This window comes from Choloepus didactylus, chromosome 23 (assembly GCF_015220235.1).
Source record: "Choloepus didactylus isolate mChoDid1 chromosome 23, mChoDid1.pri, whole genome shotgun sequence".
Taxonomy (NCBI): domain Eukaryota; kingdom Metazoa; phylum Chordata; class Mammalia; order Pilosa; family Megalonychidae; genus Choloepus; species Choloepus didactylus.
The window spans coordinates 309,435-316,762 of record NC_051329.1 but is presented as its reverse complement, the minus strand read 5'-3'; the positions used below and the strand labels follow the sequence as shown (position 1 = coordinate 316,762).

General features: G+C 38.2%; 1 protein-coding gene and 1 long non-coding RNA gene across 14 annotated transcripts in view; one reads left to right on the top strand and one right to left on the bottom strand.

Annotated features, from left to right (window-relative positions):
• Positions 1–411: 411 nt before the first annotated feature.
• On the bottom strand, positions 412–2,534 carry LOC119519352. Its single transcript, XR_005214009.1, has 4 exons — positions 2,502–2,534; positions 1,967–2,078; positions 1,700–1,799; positions 412–778 (listed from the first exon to the last, which is right to left on the bottom strand). It is a non-coding gene; the product is annotated as an uncharacterized LOC119519352 (long non-coding RNA).
• Positions 2,535–2,678: 144 nt separating this feature from the next.
• ZNF84 (zinc finger protein 84) overlaps positions 2,679–7,328 on the top strand; it is a 41,288-nt gene continuing 36,638 nt past the window's right edge. For 3 of the 13 annotated variants that reach the window (XM_037816903.1, XM_037816902.1, XM_037816904.1), the window contains exons 1-3: positions 2,992–4,537; positions 5,023–5,086; positions 6,727–6,826. The gene's annotated coding sequence lies outside the window, so the exon portion shown is untranslated. Of the gene's footprint in view, positions 2,894–2,990; positions 4,538–5,022; positions 5,087–5,132; positions 6,827–7,328 lie in introns of those variants that run through there. The other 10 variants (XM_037816893.1, XM_037816892.1, XM_037816894.1 and 7 more) reach the window with 10 other exon arrangements.

Genomic DNA, 7,328 nt, shown 5'->3' with positions numbered 1-7,328 from the left:
ACAAAAATGAAAAAGCACAATTAGAAAAGCTTTCCCTTCTAGATATCAAGAGATTTTATAAAGGTATAGTAACAAAAACAATGTAATGCTTTTCATACAGGGATATAAAAACAGCTCTATTGATAAGAATAGATAGTCCAGAAAGGGACCTTTGCACACGTGGAAATTTGACATATAATTTCACAAATGTTGAAGAAAAAATGAACTATTGAATAGTTGGGGTTAGGAAATCAGCTTCCCATATGGACAAAATAAAATAAAATAAAATTAGGTCAACATCTCACACTACATAGACAATATGATTCTGTAAAAAACAAACAAACAAACAAAAAAGAAAAAGAAAAAAAACGTGGTTTCCAAAGTTGGACCCACCTGACCCTGCACAAAACCAAGAAACAAGTCTCTTGGTGAGAAAGTGAATTTTATTGTGAATGCACACACAAGGAACTAGAGGAAATCTTTCCTAGACATGTTAGAAGTGAGAAAGAGGACTCAGGCTTTTATAGCCCAAGAAGACAAGGAGTCCAGAAGAAAACAGAAAATAAGAAAGAAAAAAAAAAACCTGAGTAATAGTCACAGGATTCATTAAAACTGAGCAATGGTCACCTGCTTCATTCTCATTAGATTACCACATCCTGTTATCTTACAGGTCCTCCTCTCTTTGCTGACTATCCAGGTATCTCCGATCTTTGTCCTTCAAGGCAGGAAGGTGCTGATTTATGAGTCCATATGGTGTTTCTGGCGCCATTCCATCCTGCTTTAGGATGTTATCTCATTCCTGCAGGTAAAAATGAGAAGGTCTGGTTAATGTAACTAGAAATGGAGAGTAAATGTTTGAGATGAGATCAACAGCAAGCTATTCCAGCAAGGGCTTTAGGCTTTAGATGAATCAAAAAGCTGTTTGAGTAAGAGATTATGATAAACATTTTCTAGCTACCAAAGGCCATATGAAGCATTCTCCAGCTAAAGGATTATATTGAGCATCTTTCCAACTATCCAGCATCACACACATGCGCTACATGCACACATGCACACACTCAATTCAGATAGAATGACACTTAAATGTCAAAAGCCAAACTCTAAAAGATAATGCAAGGAAATATTTTATAACATAAGGATAGGGAAAGATTACTTAAGACATTCCAAGCAGAAACAGTGAAGAAAAAGTTTTATGGTGTCAAAATTAAAATCCAAGAGATTGACAATTTTATAAACAAAGTTCAACTACAAGAAATAGAAAAAATATTTAAAACATATTTTGTAGATTGAGGATTAGTAAATAGTATTCTTCGAATTCTATGACTCTATGGAGCAAAATAACCCAAAAGAAAAATGGACAAAGGTTATAAATTGACAATTTATGGAATAAAAACTTAAATTGTCAAGAAATTTATGTAAATATGTTCTGCTAAACATATCTACTAAACACTGATACACAATATCTGTATTTTCTGCATTTCTGATATTAGCCCAATTTTAAAAATCTTGACCTTAGTGGCTAGACACATCTTGTTCCTGACCCCTCCAGCATACTGGTTTTACGGCTCAGGTCCTATGTTTTTATCTTAAGTAGCATACAAATATTTCTGCTTCACTATTTTTAAATATCTTGTATATATTTTGAAGTCTTAAATATCCTTTTCATCTTAAGATGATTATAGATTTTTTCCCTTTGACTCACAGATATGGTGATACTCACGGATTTCCTGATCATCCTTATGTTTCCGAACAGACGCCACTTGATTGTCGAGCACTTTTGTAAGGTCTTGCTCCACTTTTTCAACAATGTCTCAGTATTTCTGCATGTGCAATAACAAGTTTTTTTTCTGAGGCTTCTTTTCAAATCATACATTCGTAGATTCTGGTTTATGCTGGATATTTAATAGGTAATTTTGTTTTCTTCTAATTTGTCTGGAACTGTTTACATATAAGAATTCTCTGATCACTAGAAGTTTGAAAAACTCACCCAGAACCTCATGGAATGATGCTTTCTGGCAGAGACTCTCTGAAATTGTTTTCAGTTTTATCCACGATTAGGGTTTCCATTTTCTTGGGTGAAGTTTCATCATCTTTATATTCTTGGAGAATCACGCGTGTCACAAAGAATTTCGAATTAATTAACATAGAGGGTTCTCATTTAGTTTCTTATGTGTCTGAGGTTCTTTCTTTTTCATCGTACCCTTATATTTTTATTTTCCCATATGGACAGTGATTTATCTATAACTTTCTCCTTTTTTGGGCTCCTTTTCTTTTTATAAGGTTAATGCCTTATTTTTACTTTTTCCCACAGCATTCGTTACGGACCACTTTACTTTTTACTGTTAATTCCTTTGTGATTTCTACAAATGTACTTAATTTTTCCCCTGGTTTCCTCAACAGAATTTTTAATAAAATCGATTTTTGTTTGTTCATTCTTAAACACTGATGGATTTGGTCTCCCAGGTTTTCTACGAATCCTAAACTTTTATATTTCTCACAGATTCGCGATCACCAAGCCTCACCTGCGTCCCTTGGTGACCTCGGCTTCTAGAACGCCAGATGTCGCCGTGCCTCGGGGCACTCTGGGAAATGGAGTTCGGGAGGCGCCTTGCGCACGCGCACCGGCACGCGGCAGCCGAAGCTCTCGGGTTGCGCTTGGTTCCTCTTTGTGCTCGGCTGCCACGTGAGGCGGGGCGGGTGAATACGTGCGCGCGCGCGTGAGCCCTTGCGTGCGCGCGCGGACCGACCCCGCCCCGCCCCGCCCCGGTGCTGGTCGGCGCGGCACCGTTCGGATCCGACAAAGGCCGGCGCGCGGCGGCCGGCGCCGGGTGGTGTTTGCGGGGCCGGGGCGGCCCTGCCGGGCGCGTGTCGAGGGGCTCGGTTGGCTTTGACTGCGGATCCGAGGCCTGTGGGGGTCAGTGTGTAGGCAGACGGAGAGCTGGGCGGAGTGGGGGCCGGTGGGTCGTGGCTGGGGGCACCTGGGTGGTTCGGGGTCTGGGGTCCGTGACTGACGGGGCCTGTGAGGTGACAGGTCGCGGCCCTTTGGGGTGCTGGGGGCTCCTTTCGGGCCAGCGACGGGAGGGTTGGCGATGAGGTGGGCGCTGGGAGCCCGAGGGGGCGACGGGGCGCCCGGTGCTGGCGCGGGAAGCCCGCAGGCCCCGGCGCCTTCCTGCCGCTTGTCTCGGGCTGTTTCCTTTCGAGTCGACGTGGAGCAGGCGGCGCCTTCGCGTGTCATCCGCGGTGCCTGGACGCCGTCGGAAGTGCGGGGACCCGGGGCCACAGCGAGGGCGTCGCGCGGGCGCCGCGGGCCGGGGCGCGGTGCGGGGGTGGCTGCTGGCCCCGCGCCCTCCGCTCTCGGGGACGGGTGTTCCCGGGGGGTCCCTGCTCTGGCGGGAGCTGGGGGACGGAGGGCAGGGCGAGGCCGCGTCAGAAGCCCTTTTCTATAGTTTTGATTCCAGCTCCACCACTTACCGTGGACAGTCCATTCAGTTCCTGGGAGACCTGAAGTTTTCCATCGAAAACTAGGGAATGCAAAGAAGTGATTTTTCCCCCTAGCTCTGATCCCGTCTGTTGTCATAAAAATATTTTGTTTTAATTACCTAATTCCTGCTTCTGGTACGAATACCAAGATGTGAAGGGTATATTTTGAAAAATAAATTTCTCTCTTCTGTGTTCCTCGGGTATCCGGTTTCCCTCCACCCACTGGAGTCAGATGCTCTAGTGTTCTGCCACTTGCAAACCTGTGTATGTATCTTTTAACACAGAGATACTTTGTATACTTACATACTCGTCAGCACTGTGGGTTTTACTTAATGTTTCATCTTGATAATCCTGTGGTCAGCCCCTACAGGTCCCATGAATTTTTATATATGCTGCGAGGATTCCTTTGTATGCTTGTTCCATGATTTGGTTCCTTGTTCCCCATTGATGGACATTTAATCTGTTTCTGGACATTTGCTATCATACCTTTTTTTCCTATTATTTAAAACAAAACTCCTATCTTTTAGAAGGGTTTGGATTCCTGAGCCGTCTTAACAAGGCTATAATGCTTTCCTGACTTCCCTTTGTTTCAGCCATGGGGTGCTGAACTGAAACTGCTCTGCATATTTATTGTTTCCTTGGATTATGAACTTTAAAAATTTTTTAAATAGTATTTACCATTTTTTATATTATGATAAATTTTAAATATATTCATTGCAGCAAATTTGGAGCATCTTAATAAACAGAAGAAAATAAAAATCATCCCTCATCCCCTTCAACAGGAGATTGTCACTGCTAACGTTTTGATACATTTCTTTTAGTCAATTTATATATGTTTTTATACATACATATTTTTACATATTACCTATTTGTATTTTCTTTAAAAAAACAAAATTGGCATAATATGGTGTGCATAATATGGTCTGGCACATGGTAAATGTAAAAAATGTTACTTTTTATTTTATACCTTTGAAATATCCTTAGAATTTGACAGAGTGGAGCCACGGGAACTTCCTTCTGAAGAAAAATGTAAGAGCTGGTAAAGGGAGAGCTGCAGCATTCAGCAGGAGCTGCCAAGGTAAAAAAGGAAAAACAATGAGGTTAAGAGGGGCAGAATTCTATAGTGAAGGGCTTAGGCTTCCCTTTACTGAAAGGATGTGTTTTAGGACCAAGTATAAGAGATTTTGGTTCAGGGGTAATTTCTCCCTCAGGGGCCAATGTTAGAAAACATTTGTTTAGATTAGTAAAGTCAAGTCACTCTAGAGTCTCCATTATTCTCAGTAACAAACTTAAATAGCACCAGAAATATTTTTAAATTGCCACACTGATGGCTTACTCCTGTTGGCCTGAAATTTTGAATCTTGTACACTGTCTGTAATAAATCTACCCTATTTCCACATAAATCCCTCCACTCTTAAGAAATCTTCACTGAAATTCAGCTAAATTTCACCAAGTAGTCTTTGACAAGAGTATAAGGAGAGTAAAAAATTATGTTGTGTAGTTTGGCTATGTGCTTAAGGAAATGGTTGAATGATAAACATAGTTTTATTCTTTTCAACATAGGAATTTTTATGTGGAAATGAAATGAAGTGGAAACAATGCAGAGAAAATGACATGTTTGTTACAGGTGTATTTTCCTGTATTTTTATTTTTGTGTGTGTATCTATATGTGCATATTATAATTGTTTTTTGTTTTTAACCATGTGGATTTTTCATTTTTTAATGGCTAAATTTATTGCCTTAAAAAAATATTGTGGTTTTTGCTTTTTGTATCATTTGTAGGGAAAAAATCACCTGCCAAATTATACAAAAATTCACCTGTATTTTCTTCAGGCATTATTGTGGTTTCCATTATTTTTAATTTTAAGTCATCTGAAAGTAGGTTGCTGGAATATATGAGATAGACATTTAACTTTAGTTTCTTTTAAATCCATTAAGTAATCTAATTTTACTCATGGCTTTGAAATGCTACATTTATCATATGCTAAATTCTAACATACTCTTGGGAATTAATTTGCACTGTTAGATTTTATTCATCTGTATATCTTTTCTGAAGCCAGTGTCATACTCTTTTGATTTTTATAATTTTATAATATATTTTAATATTTCATTGGGCCTCTTTACTCTCATTATTTTGAACTTTAGAATTGCTTGTTTTAAAACAAATATTTTTGAGATTATGGTTGCAGTTCTCTTAAATATGTATAGATGATTTGGGGCTGAATTATCTGTATAATGTGAAGTCTTCCTATCCCAGAATAAGATAAAACTGTACCTTTATTTAAATATTTTTTATTATCCTCACTGGTGTTTTTGTTTCTTATTTCATGAGTCTTGCACATTTCTTGTCAAGTATATTCTTACATGCTTTATGTATTTGTTTTATTATGAGGAGGAGTTGATAGTCTATCTTTTTATTGTTTTTTGTAAAACGGTCTATTGATATTATAGAAATACGTTTAGTGACCAAGGATGATATTCTTTGTATAGTGGAAAAAAATCAAAAACAGGTTTTCAGCATGACCATATACTTTCAATTTTGTTAAAAGTGTAAGAATAGTTTCCATCATCTCCTAAGAGTGGTTTTCTGTGTTATGGTGGGGTTGTAGTAATAATTTCTTATTTGGCTTGTATGCATTTAAGTATTTTGCCATCATATTTTATTTTTGCAATAGTAAATATGACTAATATTTATTTAGTGATTACAATGTGTCAACCATTGTTCTAAGATGCATATATCATCACAATTTAAGATCTAATGGAATCATTTCTTGTGTAACTAGGAGAAATCTCAGTAAGTGTTTCTGAGTTGGCACTAAAGTTTGAAACAGAGAAAGTTGTGAAAGAGAAGGGCTTGTTTTCTTAAATGTGGTTTTGTAGCATGATGTACAGGTGAGGCAGGTTGTTTCTCATTTTCGTTTTTGTAGGAATAGGGTGACTGGATGGTGCTTGTGCATATGGGTGTGAGAGTGTGTACACATACCAATACAAATGACACCATGGCTTTTGGTATAAATGCATTGAACATAGCAAGAAATAAAATTCCAAATCTGCTGTGTAACAGCCATGCAATTGTAGACACTCCCTAACTCACTCTATTTTCTCTCTGTAAAATGTTGGTTTTATTAAATCCCCAACAGGGTCCCCTGTGAGAAATAATTTGCTTAGTATGTTGCCTTGCATGTAGCAAACATTCAAATGTTAGCTATTATTGTTATTACAAGGCCCTGTTAGTCATTTTCTTTTAAAATCTTGTTTAACCCTCAGAATCCCAATATGAGATCCACTTTATCCTCACCCTATTAGCAAGTAAAGCAATGGAAGCTCAGAAGGTAGGAAAGGAAGAAACCAAGAAGCAATAATACATGTAAGAACCATAATAAATACAACTTTATCAATTAAAAGACAAAGGTTCTTGGTTTGGATTTTTTAAAAAACTTAAGCAAAGCTGATTATAAGGGACATCTAAAATGAGACTGAAATTTAGAATGTAATGAGATGGGGGATCATATGCCAGGCAAATACTAACCAAAAGAATGCTGATGTTGCCAACTCCATCTAAGATAAAATAGATTTTAAGGCAAAAGGCATTATTTGGGGTATGAAGTGATATTACATAATGATTAAAGGAGTAATTCTCTAGAAATAAATAGTTTCTGTGCATCAAACAGCATAACAAACATGTAAACCAAGCATCAACAAAATTATAAGAAAAACTGACTGATCAGTAATTATATTGGGAGATTTTAGCATATCTCCTTCAGAAATGGATAGAATTGGCAGGCAAAAATTAGGAAGGATATAGAAGATTTTAACAGGAAACTAAGGCTTGGAAAGGTGAAATTTGTTTTTGCCCAAAGTCACAAAAC